This window comes from Triticum aestivum, chromosome 3A (assembly GCF_018294505.1).
Source record: "Triticum aestivum cultivar Chinese Spring chromosome 3A, IWGSC CS RefSeq v2.1, whole genome shotgun sequence".
NCBI lineage: Eukaryota > Viridiplantae > Streptophyta > Magnoliopsida > Poales > Poaceae > Triticum > Triticum aestivum.
The window spans coordinates 738014151-738031481 of NC_057800.1; positions in this window are offsets into that span (position 1 = coordinate 738014151).

Sequence of the window (17331 nt, forward strand, 5' to 3'; positions counted from 1 at the left end):
TTTCGAGCCCGAGAGCATCTCGCTGCCGGCCATGGCGTAGCCGTGGCCACAGCCGTGCAAGCTCGCAACCGAGCACTCCACCGCACTCGCTGCGTCCCTAGGAGCCCGCAGCACCTTTCCGCACCTCCTATTGTGCCTCCTAGCGATGACCTAGAGCTCCGACCGCCGCCTTGGAGCTCGCCGTCGTCGCCTCCGGCCATCCCACGGTCTCCTGCGGATGCGCGGGAGCCTGGGCTACGCACCGGTGGTCTCGGCCGCTAATTTTAGTCGCCGGAGGGCAAAATCCGATCCCCTCCACCGTCTCGGCCTTGCCGGCGACTCAACGCCGGCAGGGTTTGACCCCTGTTTGACTGGGGTTTGAGTTCCGTGAGTCAGTGACATGTGGGGCCAGCCCCTGACTAACCCTAGATTATGATTTTTTGTTAGCACTAATTAACACTGTTAATTAGTTAGGACGCTGACATGCTGGTCCCACTGGTCAGGTTTGACCTGGCCACCACAGTTGACCTGCTGACGTCACTATTATGTCATGCTGATGCAGTAAAACCTTTTCTGGATTTTACATAAATCTAAATGATTTATTTATTCCAGAAAATGCCCAAAATTTCTAAAAATCATAGAAAATCAACCGTAACTCCAAATGAAATAAATTATATATGAAAAATTATCAGAAAAATTCAAGGAATCTGTTTATGGCATTTTCATGCATGTTTGAACAACTTAACCTCACTGTTTAGACCAAAACATGATAATGCACTATTTGAATTCATAGTTTGAATTTGAATTTGAACCTAGTGTTCAAACCAAATCCATTTAACTTGTTGTTAGTTGCATTAGCTCAATTAACAGCATATTGCCATGTCATGATCATGCATCATATTGTTGCATCGCATTGATTGTGTTCTTCCTTGTTTGCCGGTAATTGTCCCCTCTCGGTAGACGCTGCTCCGGCGCTGTGATCGTTGACACTGATGAAGACTCAATGTTATCTTCAGAAGTGCCAGGCAAGCAAAACCCCTTGTTCATTCCGATACAACCCCACTCTCTCGCTCCTGCTCTCTTTTACTGCATTAGGACAACAACGATTCATCTGTTACTTGTTGCGGTAGTTGAACCCCTTATCCTCTGCATGACCTGTCATTGCCACAGTAAATAGATGAAACCCACTAGCATGATTAGGAGTTGTTTGAGCCCTGATGTGCCTACTAATTCATGCTTGTTTGTCATGCCTGCTATTGCATAGAGTTGCGTCAGGTCTGATTCATCGGGAATGAATCGGAGGTGTGTGAACATGTCCTACTTGTGTGAGCTAAGTGTGTGAATACGTTTTTGGTAAAGGTGGCGGTGAGAGGCCATGTAGGAGTACATGGTGGGTTGTCTCATTGCAGCCGTCCTCAGGAACTGATCTGTGTCTGTGATCCATGAATAGCTACTGCCACTCATTGGGATCCTTAATTGACCCTCTCGGCTAGCTTCTTAATCACCCTAGTACTCTGTCCAGGAGTTGCAACTAGTTTCTGGTGTTTGTAGGTTATGTGTTGGCGGCCGTGCGTAGCGCTGACCCTAGGGGTGGGCTATGTTAGATACACCGTGGCACGGTGTACCGGGCGCCCGTTTGGTGTCTCGGGAACCCTGTTCACATCGTTCGGGGCCGTATGTGGAAACCTCGGCCGGACTCCCTGCGGATGGAACCTGGAATGGAGATAAACCTGGACTAGAGACTTAAGTGTTTAGGTAGGCCGCGGCCGACACCCTCGCCAGGCTTCCGCTTGAAGGTCGCCGAGATACATGATGTGTATATGGTGGTAAGTGGTGGGAGCGTGTGTGAAGAAGTACACCCCTGCAGGGTTATCATTATATATTCGAATAGCCGAGTTCCTCGGATATGGAAACTTAGACCCCTTGCATAGTTCATAGACAAGTGAAAGTGGATACTCTAAAACTCGCAAGATAAGTGTGAGTGCTATGGATGGCCTTCTCGTAGGGAGATGAGAGCGGATCCATGGTGGTGTATTGAATGGTGAATATGTGGACTCGTGTGCGCCATCACAAAAGAGTTGCTTGTCGTCGTAGTTTAGGATAGCCACTGAGTCAAAGCTGGCTTGCTGCAGTCAAACTCCACCACCCCCTTTGTTGATACCGATGCATATGTAGTTAGTTCCGATGTAACTCTTGCTGAGTACAATTGTACTCACGTTTAGTTAATTTATGTTTTGCAGAGAGGCTTCAGTCTCGCTAGTAGTTCCGCGTGGACTTCCACGTTTAGCTTGATACCTTAGCTACGATCTTGTACCCTTGGAGGGTCTTGTAAATAGTCAAGCTTCTTAGTCTTTTTCATTTGTAGATGTCTGTACTCAGACATGTTAAGCCTCCGCATGTGTTTGACCTGTATGCTCTGAATGTTGGGTCATGAGACCCATATTAGTAATATCTCGCTCCTCGGAGCCTAATGAATAAATACTTGAGTTGTAGAGTTATGTTGTGATGCCATGTTGTATTTACACATATCGAGCATATTGTGTGTATGATTGAAATGCTTGGTATGTGTGGGATCCGACAATCTAGTTGTTTATCCTTGGCAGCCTCTCTTATGGGGAAATGTAGTCTAGTGCTTCCATGAGCCATAGTAGTCCGCTACAGCCCGGTTCACCGGAGTCCTGCTAGCCCAGCACTACTTCTCAGGACACTTGACTGGCCGGCATGTGTTTCACTTTGTTCCTGTGTCTGTCCCTTCGGGCAAATGTCACGCGGTGACATCCGGAGTCCTGCCTAGCCTGCTACAGCCCGGGTTCCCGGAGTCCTGTTAGCCCAGTGCTACAGCCCGGATTCACACGCTGCTGACCGACAAGCTCGATGTGATTCATGTATGCCTGTCCCCATAAGTTAGTGTCGCTTTGGGTTCACGACTAGCCATGTCGGCCCGGGTTCTCTGTCATATGGATGCTAGCGACACTATCATATACGTGAGCCAAAAGGCGTAAACGGTCCCGGGCCATGGTAAGGCCACACCCGTGGGAATACCTTGCGTGAGGCCGCAAAGAGATATGAGGTGTTACCGGTTAGATCGATGTGACTTGGAATCGGGTCCTGACAGCGTTGGTATCAGAGCCTGGCTGCCTGTAGGATTACCAAGCCAACCGGTCGAAGTTATGTCTAGAAATGCTTTAGTTATGTAAGGGAATTGATTGTGGAAGGGAATGTAAGGCTCTTTTTACTTCTTTACCCTATGGCCTTCTAATCTGAGTCATCCTCTTCTCTTCTACGGGGATTAAGAACTAGGCTTCTCATCTTTCTATCAGGATCACGTGTTACTAATCCGTAGACTCGTAGGATTGTTGGTCTCAAGCCTCAGTTCAGTTTCTTCTACCCCAGTGTGTTGTTAAATGACCTCAGAACCCTGATATGATGTAGTTGAGTGGTTATGCCACCATTTTGCAGGATGTCTCAAATCTTTTTGAGCATTTACAACCGTTATGCTGTCCGAGTCGTCCCAGGTTTCTAAGTAGTCTGATGCATTTGCAAACCCCTTCCTCCTGTTCCTGATGTCCATTTGGGCCAGATTAATCACACTACCTGTTAGTTGAGGTACTCTATTGCCTCGACATATATGTTGGAGCTATTATTATGACCGTAGGTGTTTAGGGAGTCACCTAGTAATCTAGCCATGTTTTGTATTCCCAGTGTGTGATTCTGGCCACCATTCTCGAAAGCATCCCGTGATGCCATTTAGTAGTAGGCATTCTACTCCTGGGTTTTTCGGCCCAAGTTTCACTCAACTTTACCTCTTGTTGATAGTGTTGCTAGTTCCTTTAGGATAGTAGTAACCCTTGCGATAGTCCTCGAGGTCTGTGGTATATCGTCCTTCCAATTACCATGAGCCAATATGGCAGAAGTTATTTGAACCAAAAGATCACAATCAGAGTACTCTTGAGGAGTTCTCCATTCATAATTGTGACTCTGCCAGTCCTACCTCTCTGCATGGGTTATCCGGAAGAAACATGTCGAACTTGGTTCGACATACTAATCTATGCATCCACAACTCAGAAAGATATATGTTCCTTTGAGTTGTCCCCCTTCCATTATATTCTGACCTTCATCTATCAGTTGATAGTCAAGAGTATGTGAGCATTCGTTCATTGGTGCTTATCGTTCTTGTGGTCCGTCAAGCCATTCTAGTTCAGAATGACTAGGAGAACCAAGCCCCAGTACCTCATCCATTTCTAGGATTGGGTCAAAGCAGTTGTATTCCGCAGATCAAATGCCAATCCAGCTTTTGCTCTGTTCTACCTTCGAGTGTTACCATCTTTATGTCGAGAATGTCATGAGAATTGCACCACCTCTTATGAATTCTTGACGCAGTGATACTTCTCGCTATCATTATTCATTCCTCGGTCCCGTGTTGTTGCAACCGGAATGCCGACAAGTGAACCATGATGTGTGAAATTTATATTCCTAGCAACCGTGTTGCTTGGTAGTTAATGGACAATATTCTCATTCTTAGTGTGATGGTTATTAAATCATCATCCTAAAATTGATCATGCTACCTAGTCTTTATTTATGGTGCACTCTTCGATCAATGAGTGAGGATTATTCAACCCCTTGCTTATTTGATCAAATCATCTTGCCTTGAACAACAAGATTCTTCTCGACCTTAGTAACATATTGGTGGTTCGTGATTTTCTGAAGATCTTCTCGGAAGTATTACTTGGTTGTCACCTGACCGCTATGTGTAGTTCATGATCAAGTTGGTTCTCTTTCAAACCATCCCTTCTCCCAGAATCCATGTTGGATACCACTGAGCTAGTTGGTTAAGCTTAACAACAACTTGGAGAGTTGGAAGATAAAAGCTTGTCCTACCACGCAAATCCCTAAGGGATATCCTTGTGTGTGTTGAAGAAAGATGATATCTTCATTGACTGATCCCCGTGATCAGTTGTTGGATCTATTATCTTGTCCAAACCTTGATTTGAGTGTGGGCTATCGTCAAATCAAATCAGAACCAAGGATGTTCGTAACGTTGTCTTACTTGCGGTTGTCCCTCGAGCATACACCATTATATCTTTGGTCTGACCAATACTATCACATTGTTCACATAGTGGTGGAAGTCCAGTGATATGGAAATTCCGATGAGTTGCTGTTGAGCCCATCAGCGGCATTTTGTCTCCTCCATGATTGTGTTGAACATCCAGCTAGTGTTGGAAACTTTATAAGCATTGCCCTCATGTTTCGATCATGAAGCATATGTCCGGTTGAAAGATGTGACTTCCTCTAATTCATGTGCATCTGATGTAAGTTGCCGCCGTGAATTCGAGAAAGTTTGTTTTTGCTTCCTCTGGAATCATCCCAAGTCAGTCATGCATGTGCGAAGTATTCTATGGTCTGATAGACTGATTATCTACATTCTATACGTATCCCTAGCACACCAAGCCACTGATTGATTTGTTCAACTAGAAGGAATTTCTTCTTAAGGGTTAGACCTACGCAAGGACTTCGATATCCTCGTCGATGGTTCCCCCTGAACTCGGTAGTGCTTCATTTTAAGACTACCAGGTGACCATGCTTGTCTAGGACAACGTGTTCACATGCTTGTAGCAGAACCGGCTCATGTTTTGGAGCTTACTACCGTAGTTCATTCCCCCGAGAATCTCGCAACGTCGTCTCGTCGATTTGTGTTGCAAATCTTCATTTTCCTTTCTAGACTCGATGAGTCTGGAATATCCTGACACCAACCAGATCTGAATCTCAGGCAGATATGATGTTTGGAGCATTTTCCAAGAACTATAATATTGGTCTCTCGATAACCGGTAAAGTGGATGTCATGGCCAACACACCTAGCCGGAAGGCCTATTATTGTAGTATCTTGATTGAGCAAGCTGGTCACCTACCCATAAGGATTTTGTAGGATTTACTCCAAAAGTTGTTCCTTATGGATCTATTGCATTCCGAAGTCCAACCACTACTTGGTGGCTATGCCGATGCTTTAAAGCATGACCGTGGTAACCAGTACATCAAGGAGAACATTACAAGAGGAGAGCTAAATGTCTCTCGGTCGATCATCCAGATTTCTTTCCCTTGGCCTCGCCAAGGTGAAATATGAGAAAGTGTTATCTTCCTTTGCACCCGCATTGTCCATCTCTATTCATCATGGTAGTAAGATGTGTTCCCAGGATCCTCGGCACGGATGTTGGTAAGACCTTGATGAGTATGGAAATGCTCAAGTTCTTGAGAGCACGCTCAGGCACTAGGTTCTGATGTTGTCGTTAACTGGAATGTGCCTCTGTTCTCTCAGTTGTTCGATAGCCATCCAATTGGTGGAATCACCTTTGCCGGTGAACCTTCTCCCCAGTTACTAGAATCATTCCCAACATTTGCATTTTGTTCCCAGCTTACACCTCAGTAGCTGTTGTTCAGGATCATCTTTAAAAGTGGACTTAGGGTCTCATCCATTTCTGATGATAAGCAAAAATCATCCATTGCGTTGTCTTCAACAAGGTAGTCCACATCATCCATTCTAGTCCGAGTATGTCATTCTTTCAAACTCCTTCAAAAGATCGATTCTGATTGCCTTAGGCTGGTATAAAGCGTTTGAATGATCTATGGGTCAAAAGTAATTCTTTTTTCCACTTAAGGGAATAGCTCTACGAGTCGCCTTCACTAAGGTGCCTCATTATGGTATTATGGGCAACATAACTTCTCGCTACTTTGAAACCCCCTCACCATCTATTTAGGCGTGGAATTGTTGCCCACCAAATCAAACCCCGTCGTTGTTCTTCCATCCCTCTCGATGTGTTTTGTGTCTCAACTTGAGATGTTTCAACATCTCATTCCGCGAGTTGATATTGTTTAGCTCGATCTTCGAGAAGATCAATCCTAGTTGAGTTTCTTTCCATTGTCATCGCGTGGATGAAGATCTCAAAAGCGAGGATGTCAAGATCGACATGATGCAATGAATCAACATCTTCGAGAAGGGCAATCAGATCGTGAAGATTCTTTATTGGTGTTCCCTCTGTCTTCTTACCTCACGTCTTGAATCTCGGGACGAGATTCTTGTTTAGTGGGGGTGAGTTGTCACAGCCCTAGAATTTGCTTGTAGTTATTTACCTGAGTGAGCATCATGCAGCATGTCTAAATTCTGAAAGTTGAATTGAGGTTAGTTGAAACCCTCATAAATCACTTCAAAAATAATCAACATTAAAATCTTTTCAAAGAAGTCCAAGAAAATGTTCCTCTTAGTCTCTGAAAATATTGGCAAGAGGTAAAACTTAAAACAATATTTTTGGAATCTCAGAGATATTTATTTTGGGCCTTTGAGTTAATTCAATAACTATTTGCATTGGATATATATTCTTTCTATAATTAATAGATGTCCAATAATTCTAGAACATTTTATGTGGTTTGGGATATTTTAGTTCAAGTCACATATTTATTTTCAGGATTTTATAAAATGATTTAGTATTTAAACTAAATCAAAACAAAATAACATAAATAGAAAACAGAAACATAATTAGAGAAGAGAGAGAGACCTACCTGCAAGCCCACCTGGCCTGTACTGTAGTGGCCCAGCTCCTCCAGCCGGCCCAGCCCAGCTGGCCAATGCCAGTCGTCTTCAACCTCTGCCAGTAGGCAGAGGTGAAGGCGGGCACGGCGCGCGCTGAGGCTGCCACCTCCTCCCTGCCTACCTCATGCCCCTGAGGCTCTCTTCCAGCGCCACGGAGACGGCCACGCAGCCCCAGGCCCTCTCACTCCTTCCCCCGTGCTCATCCCCTCCCCTGTCTCTCTCCCTCGCACCACCGAACGCGGCCGCCGCCGCCGACGAGAACCACCACGGCCACAGCTACCCTCGCCCCTCGGTTGTGCCCACGAGTTCCGCGACGTCGTCCTCGACCCCCTCACGAACGACGCCCCGCCGGAAACCCTGCACCGTCGCCTTCGAGCTCTTCTTCAACCTCGGTCCGCCGAGATCACCGGCGACAGTGCGCCCGCTCCGTTGCTTCCCCGAGCTCCCAAGACCACCGCTGCACTCCCGTGAGCTTCTCATTTGATCCCCACTTCCCCCTTGCCCACTAGCTCATCGTAGCACCCGTTCCCGTCGAGCCCGAGAGCTTGGCTCCGCCGGCCATGCCGCCACCGTGACCACAGCCGTGCAAGCTTGCAACCGAGCGCGCCACCGTGCTCAGCACGTTCCCAGTAGTCGACCGCGACCACCCGCGGCTCCTTCCGTTCCCTGCAACGCCGATCGCTCAACTCCCGAACTTCGGCCGCCGCCTTGGAGCTCGCCGTCGTTGTCTCCGGCCACCATAGGCCCGGCCTCCACCACCACTAGACACGCGCTAGCAAGAGCTTTCTAACAAGCCCAAAAACAGCCTCGCCCGTGCCCTGTAGCGCGTTTCCGAGCCGCACCGCCGTCTCGGGCCTCGCCGGAGTCATGCCGCCGGTGGGGTTGACCCATTTGACCACGTGGTCCCCGCCCCCTGGTCAAACCTAGATTAGGAGTTAAACTAACACTAATTTAGTTAGGTTAGCCGCTGACATGTGGGCCCCGACCCCATTGACATTTTAGTTAGGCTTAATTTAAGGTCATTTAACCATATTAATTAGCTGAGTCAATGACATATGGGTCCCGCATGTCAGGTTTGACCTGGACTGAGCCGTTGACCTGCTGACGTCACTGTGAGGTCATGCTGACATAGTAAAGCACTTTCTGGATTTAAGTTAATTCAGAAAATTCCAGAAAATGCCCAAAACTTCTAAAAATCATAGAAAATCAACTGTAACTCCAAATGAAATAAATTATATATGAAAAATTATCAGAAAAATTCAAGGAATCTGTTTATGGCATTTTCATGCATGTTTGAACAACTTAACCTCACTGTTTAGATCAAAACATGATAATGCACTATTTGAATTCATAGTTTGAATTTGAATTTGAACCTAGTGTTCAAACCAACTCCATTTAACTTGTTGTTAGTTGCATTAGCTCAATCAACAACATATTGCCATGTCATGATCATGCATCATATTGTTGCATCGCATTGATTGTGTTCTTCCTTGTTTGCCGGTAATTGTCCCCTCTCGGTAGACGCTACTCCGACGCTGTGATCGTTGACACTGATGAAGACTCAATGTTATCTTCAGAAGTGCCAAGCAAGCAAAACCCCCTTGTTCATTCCGATACAACCCCACTCTCTCGCTGCTGCTCTCTTTTACTGCATTAGGACAACAACGATTCATCTGTTACTTGTTGCGGTAGTTGAACCCCTTATCCTCTGCATGACCTGTCATTGCCATAGTAAATAGATGAAACCCACTAGCATGAGTAGGAGTTGTTTGAGCCCTGATGTGCCTACTCATTCATGCTTGTTTGTCATGCCTGCTATTGCATAGAGTTGCATCAGGTCTGATTCATCGGGAATGAATCGGAGGTGTGTGAACATGTCCTACTTGTGTGAGCTAAGTGTATGAATACGTTTTTGGTAAAGGTAGCGGTGAGAGGCCATGTAGGAGTACATGGTGGGTTGTCTCATTGCAGCCGTCCTCAGGAACTGAGTTCTGTGTCAGTGATCCATGAACAGCTACTTCAACTCATTGGGATCCTTAATTGACCCTCTCGGCTTCTTAATCACCCTAGTTCTCTGTCCAGGAGTTGCAACCAGTTTCTGGTGTTTGTAGGTTATGTGTTGGCGGCCGTGCGTAGCGCTGACCCTAGGGGTGGGCTATGTTGTGGTAGATACACCGTGGCACGGTGTACCGGGCGCCCGTTTGGTGTCTCGGGAACCCTGTTCACATCGTTCGGGGCCTTATGTGGAAACCTCGGCCGGACTCCCTGCAGATGGAACCTGGATAGGCGATAAACCTGGACTAGAGACTTAAGTGTTTAGGTAGGCCGTGGCCGACACCCTCGCCAGGCTTCCGCTTGAAGGTCACCGAGATACATGACGTGTATATGGTGGTAAGTGGTGGGAGCGTGTGTGAAGAAGTACACCCCTGCAGGGTTATCATTATCTATTCGAATAGCCGAATTCCTCGGATATGGAAACTTGGACCCCTTGCATAGTTCATAGACAAGTGCAAGTGGATACTCTAAAACTCGCAAGATAAGTGTGAGTGCTATGGATGGCCTTCTCGTAGGGAGACGAGAGCGGATCCATGGTGGTGTATTGAATGGTGAATATGTGGACTCGTGTGCGCCACCACAAAAGAGTTGCTTGCAGTCGTAGTTTAGGATAGCCACTGAGTCAAAGCTGGCTTGCTGCAGTCAAACTCCACCACCCCCTTTGTTGATACCGATGCATATGTAGTTAGTTCCGATGTAAGTCTTGTTAAGTACAATTGTACTCACGTTTGCTTAATTTATGTTTTGCAGAGAGGCTTCAGTCTCGCTAGTAGTTCCGCGTGGACTTCGACGTTTAGCTTGATACCTCAGCTACGATCTTGTACCCTTGGGAGGGTCTTGTAAATAGTCAAGCTTCTTAGTCTTTTTCATTTGTAGATGTCTGTACTCAGACATGTTAAGCTTCTGCATGTGTTTGACCTGTATGCTCTGAATGTTGGGTCATGAGACCCATATTTGTAATATCTCGCTCCTCGGAGCCTAATGAATAAATACTTGAGTTGTAGAGTTATGTTGTGATGCCATGTTGTATTTACACATATCGAGCATATTGTGTGTATGATTGAAATGCTTGGTATGTGTGGGATCCGACAATCTAGTTGTTTATCCTTGGTAGCCTCTCTTATGGGGAAATGTAGTCTAGTGCTTCCATGAGCCATAGTAGTCCGCTATAGCCCGGTTCACCGGAGTCCTGCTAGCTCAGCACTACTTCTCAGGACACTTGACTGGCCAGCATGTGTTTCACTTCGTTCCTGTGTCTGTCCCTTCAAGGAAATATCACGCGGTGACATCCGGAGTCCTGCCTAGCCTGCTAAAGCCCGGGTTCCCGGAGTCCTGTTAGCCCAGTGCTACAGCCCGGATTCACACGCTGCTGACCGATATGCTCGATGTGATTCATGTAAGGCTGGCCCCATAGGTTAGTGTCGCTTTGGGTTCACGACTAGCCATGTCGGCCCGGGTTCTCTGTCATATGGATGCTAGCGACACTATCATATACGTGAGCCAAAAGGCACAAACGGTCCCGGGCCATGGTAAGGCGACACCCATGGGAATACCGTGCGTGAGGCCGCAAAGAGATATGAGGTGTTACCGGCTAGATCGATGTGACTTGGAATCGGGGTCCTGACATAACCATCGTGCTAACATGTAATAGGGGGTAGTTCAGCATTGAGCATTTGTAAAAATAAGGATCATTCATGATGACACATGCATAAAGAAAGAGGTACGATGGATACCACTTCGTTGTCATCACAACAGTGTGTGTACTATCCAGAATACTATTCTAAGGAAAAACTATGACTTATCCAGCTTTGGGGTGAATGTGGTCATAGGATCCTAATGTTAGAGTTATAAAACCATTTAAGCCCGAATAGAAGAGAGATCAGATTCCCAGAGTAAAGATCGAGGAGTAAAAGATCCTAATACCACCCAATGGTGACATGGGCCCGTAAGACACACACCCATGTTAGTAAAACAGTTTTGGGCCACTAGACTCAACTTCGGCCAAGGAGTTGGAAAGGGGGCTACCTACAGGCAGTCGGCTCTGATACCAACTTGTGACGCCCTCGATTCAATCGTACACTAATCATACACGCAAATGTGTACGATCAAGATCAAGGACTCAAGGGAAGATATCACAACACAACTCTAGACACAAATTAAAATAATACAAGCTTTATATTACAAGCCAGGGGCCTCGAGGGCTCGAATACACAAGAGTCAGTGGAACAACATTATCTGAGTATAGACATGAGTTAAACAAGTTTGCCTTAAGAAGGCTAGCATAAAAGCAACATCGATCGAAAAGGCAAGGCCTCCTGCCTGGGAGTCTCCTAACTACTCTTGGTCGTCGGCGTTCTCCACGTGGTAGTAGGTACCCCCGGGGTAGTACCAGTCGTCGGTGGGGTCGTCTGGATCCTGGGCTCCATCATCTGGTTGCATCAACCAGAAAGAAGAAAGAAGGGGGAAAATGGGGAGCAAAGCAACCGTGAGTACTTATCCAAAGTACTCGCAAGCAAGGATCTACACTACATATGCATCGGTATCAATGAAAATGGTTGTACCTGTGGACTGGACTACAAAATGCCAGAAGAGAAGGGGAAAACCTAGCCTATCAAAGACTAGCATCTTTTGGCAACCACCATCTTGCAGCAACAGGAGGGAGTAGAGTAGCATAAAGTAAAGTAGTAGAAGTGTTATCAACCTCGGCCAGAGATCCTTTCTCGACTCCCTGCGAGAAAGCAATCCCAGAGCTATACTATCCATTGATCATAACCATGTCTCATATCCATTTCTCATCTCAAGTATCCAGTTCTAGTTGTATCGATCGGGATACAACTCCAAGTGTCCTTTACTGTAGGACAGGCTATCGATAGATGTTTTATTCCCTGCAGGGGTGCACCAACTTACCCACCACGCTCGATTAACTCCGGCCATACACACTTTCCTGGGTCATGCCCAGCCTCGGCCAAACAATACGCCCCAACCCGACCTAGGCTTAATAGAGAGGTCAAGCATGCTGGACTAAACCTATGCCCCAGGGGTAATGGGCCATCTCCCCGGGAACTCCTGGACGTTACGTACACGGCTGGTGAGAAAACCTAGCTACCTCCTTCAACAAGGCGGGAGCTTACGCTGTCCAACCCGGCGTGCGCCGCTCAGTCGCATACGTCTATTAAGCTTCGGCTGAAGCATATGACACAGAACGCCCATACTATGCCCACATGATGGTTAGTGCTATCAGGCCAGAGGTCCCTCAGATCAAATATCCAAATCGTAGTGGATTAGGAGCACGCGGTAACAAGCAGAGACTCACGAAAGATGTGACCTTGTTGCCCCGTCTCGAGTACTTGCAGCAAGGGCTAAGAATGCCCGGCCACGCCTCGTAAGTATCTCGCGGGCACCTTCCTGGTCAACCCGACTCCACATCACTCGCTATTAACCTCGCGCGGGTACCCCTCAGGGCCGACCCATCTTTAGAAACATGGTTCAGTGTAAAGTCATAGTAACCATAGTAATTGTGTGTCTAACACCAAGGGGAAAACCCGAGGAATCACCCCCGGTGAATTCCACTCGATGTTATCATCAAGGTGAACGTAAGAGGACCCACCCTCGAGGTTCACACTTGAGGGCTTGCATGACAGAGCCGTAACGGAAGTGGTTAAGGAGGAAATCACCCTCGATGACCTCGACCGTATAGCTACACTACAGAGATCTCATCAGGAGTGATGTAAGAGGTTCCACCCTCGGCACTCGATGGTAACTCTGGGGAGTCGTACAACTAGGGGGGGTGATGTGTAGTGTCGGGGCCTGGACGTCGATCATGTTGATCGAATCATCAAACATAAAGCTAGGCAACTGGGACAAGGTGGGGGTCACTGATGGATCTCTAACCAACCTATACTAAGCAGTTTAGGATAAGCAGGTAAGGTATAAAAGTAGGTAACAACAACAGGATATGCATCAAAGTAGGATCATACATAAAGCAGTAGCAGTTAGAATGCATGCAAGAGAGGGAAAGAGATGGGCGATATCAGAATGCTCAAGGGGGGTTTGCTTGGCTGGTTGCTCTGGCAATGAGGGGTCGTCGTCGACGTAGTCGATCACAGGGGCAACATCAGTCTCGGGGTCTACTGGAGAGAAGAGGGGGAAGAAACAGTAAATATAAAGCAACATAGCACCACAAAGCATAACATGGCAATAAGATGTGCCGGGTGTGACCTAACGTATCGCTACACGATAAAGGTGAAGGGGAAAACAACCGGGAATGTTTTCCCTGTTCCGGACCTGTGTCAGACAGATGAACGGAGGGGATAGTTCCATTTTCAGATAGTTAGGGGCATCTGACAGGTATGTGGGTAGTGTCTCGTCATGCTAAGGAACTTTCATGTAGAATACATTTTCATCTGAGTTATGAATTAATTTAAATGATTTTTCGAAGTTTTAACACATATTTTGGAATTATTTAAATTAACAGAAAAGGAATATGACATCAGCATGACGTATGAGTGACGTCAGCAGTCAACAGTCCGGTTGACTGGTCAAAACTGAGATGGGGGACCCACCTGTCATGGACAGTGGGTTAAACATAGTTAAAAACTAATCTAAACATAGTTAGTTCAACTACTGGGCCCACATGTCAGTGTCTAATTATGTTAACTAAATTAGCTTAGTTAATTTCGTTAATTAGGGTGGTGGGCCCCATCTGTCAGCTGCACGGGCCGGTCCAGTCAGCATGGTGGACCGGGTCAATAGGCTGGTTGGGCCCCTGGGGCCCACGGGTCAGTGACCCAGGGGGTGGCGCCAGGCCGGCCACGTCGGCTGGCCCCGTCGGCTTTGCTCCGGCGAGCTCCAACGCAGCGGCAAGGCACGGGTGAGCTTCGGGTTTCCGGTGAGCGGCGAACAGGGGGCTGTCGGTAACGGCGAGTCGCGTGCGTGTGCGTGTTGGGAACTAGGCGAAGTGGCGAGCGAGTTGCGCACGGAGCCGAGGCCATTTGGTCACCGGAGCATCGTCGGCGACGAGCTCAGGCGGAGCGACGTTCAGACACGATGGGGAGGAGGAGCTACGGCGCCAGAAACACATGGGAAAGAGAGGGGAAAGAGGCGCATGCTCATGTTGGCCCCGTAGGTGTGATCAGGTGGGCTCGGGGAAGATCGACGGCGATGAATCAGCGACGAAGGCGAAGACGGCCGTAAGGGAAGAAGAGGTTGCCGGGCTCGCTGTAGTGGCTCCCGGCTTGCGCTGGTCAAAGCGTATGACGTAATCGACGTTGGCAAAGTGCGGCGTGGACGGTGGCCACGTTGACGGCGATCGGTGGTGACGAGCTCGCGCGGCCGAGCTCGGGATCGAGCGACATGAGAGGGGGAGAGGTGGATCTGGGAGGTGAGGAGGCAAGTGGGGAGGGGAGACGGGGAAGCACGAGGCGTCGGGGGATCTTATCCCCTCGCTGACGATGCAGGTGAGCCGGTCCGGTGGGGCGCACTCGGCCATGCCCCCGGTCGGTTGAACAGGGGAGGAAGAGAGCGACCGGGGGAGGTGGGCCACCTAGGATGGGGGAGTTGGGCCGGTCTAGTTGGGCTAAGGCCCAGGGGAATTAGTGGGGGAAGGGGCCTTTCTCCTTCCTCTCCCTTTTTCTTTTCTTTTTTTATGCTTTTCTATTTTAGATATTTTAGGCCACATAGGCATTTTCCAAAAATGTTGGTACACCACCAGTACTACCAGGAGAATATTTTACACACTATGAACATTTTAGTTTTCTTGTTTGAGCATTTTTGAAATTCACACACAATTTGAGATTGAATTCAAGTGGAATTTGAAATGGAATATTGATTGAAGTGGCTAAGCACTGTTATAGCAAAATGATTAGCTTGATCTCTGGGATTACTGTAGCATCATTACACCGGGGTGTTACAGATGGGTACTTGGTATGTCTTGACTTGGCCTAGATCTCTCCGGCAATGGCACCAGAAATCCTTCTTGCTACCTCTTGAGCACTGCGTTGGTTTTCCCTTGAAGAGGAAAGGGTGATGCAGTAAAGCAGCGTAAGTATTTCCTTCACTTTTTGAGAACTAAGGTATCAATCCAGTAGGAGACCACGCGTGAGTTACCTCGTACCTACACAAATAAATAAGAACCTCGCAACCAATGTGATAAAGGGGTTGTCAATCCCTTCACGGCCACTTGCACGAGTGAGATCTGATAGAGATAATAATAATAAGATAAATATTTTTGGTATTTCTATGATCACTGGTAGAAAAAGGGCCTGTTGTCCCGGTTCGTAAGGGCCTTTTGTCCTGGTTCTGGAACCGGGACTAAAGGGTCGGTACTAATGCCCTGTCCCTTTAGTCCCGGTTCAATCCAGAACTGGGACAGATGGGCCTCCACGTGGCCTGTGCGCGGAGCCCAGGCAGGAGACCCTTTGGTCCCGGTTGGTGGCACCAACCAGGACCAATAGGCATCCACACGTCAGCATTTTTGTGGCTGTGGTTTTTGTTTTTTGAAAGGGGGGGGGTTGGGGGTTTTGGTGGGTTAATTTAGGTGTTTCATATATTGTGTTAGCTAGCTATAATTAATAGAGAGAAGTGTCCTCTCTTATGTCCGTTCTTGGTCGACGCTACATACTATACATACGTATAGAGAGGACTAGACATGCTAGCTAGCTAGTAAGCAAACGAAGGAAACAGAAGATCTTCATGAACATATATGCATATAGAGAGAAGTGATATCGACCACCTCTCCTTCTCCGAGAGATTGGTCGAACAACAAGTTCTCGTATATCTATCCGACACTACCGGCTACATATATACAATAATTATCTCTTACAAATATAATCATACGGACTCAGGGTCCACATAGTATTCTCCGTCTTCAATGATCACGTGGTCAAGAAAGAATGCCGCCAATTCCTCTTGAATTGCTCGCATGTGAGCTGGTGCTAGGATTTCATCCCGCTTCCGAAACATCTAATTTAAAGAAGGGGGTCAATACATATATATATATATATATATATATATATATATATATATATATATATATATATATATGAATGAATGAAACTCAACACAAATGATGGTAATAAAATAAAATTGTGAATGTTGTTATTTACGTGCTTCATATTGTTCGTCAGTGTAGCCCCGCTCACAGGTCGTGTGGCGGATGGACTCGCAAACATAGTATCCACAGAAATAATTCCCTTGTTCCTGCCACAACCACTTTACAAGAAATAGAGGTCAATCAAACTGACAAGCAAGAATGCCAAATGGTATTGATGAAACTAGCGCTTGAATCACTAGTAGATGTGCGGAACATGCTACTATAGTACTTACTTTTGGGTGTCTAAATTGCAGCTCCTTCGGCCGTCCCGGAGCTTTTCTGGTGAATTTTCTCCAAACCCTGCCAGACAAAGAAAACAATTACTTGATATATCAGGAAATGAACAAAGTTGCTGATATGGTGGATAATGATCGATTTAACTTACTTCTTGAGTATTTGAGTCATGTCTGCATAGTCCTGGGGATCTTTTCATCTTGAGTCTAAGACGGTTACTAGTCCCTGCTCAAGCTTAATCTCTAGGAGAATATAGTGGAAACTGCACATGCATGCATAACTCATCCATTACATTACTATAACCTTGACTAATATATAAGGGAAACCAAATACGCACAAGATAGTAACACTCACTTGAAGTTGTAAGGAAAGAGTATTATATCTTTGTTTTCAT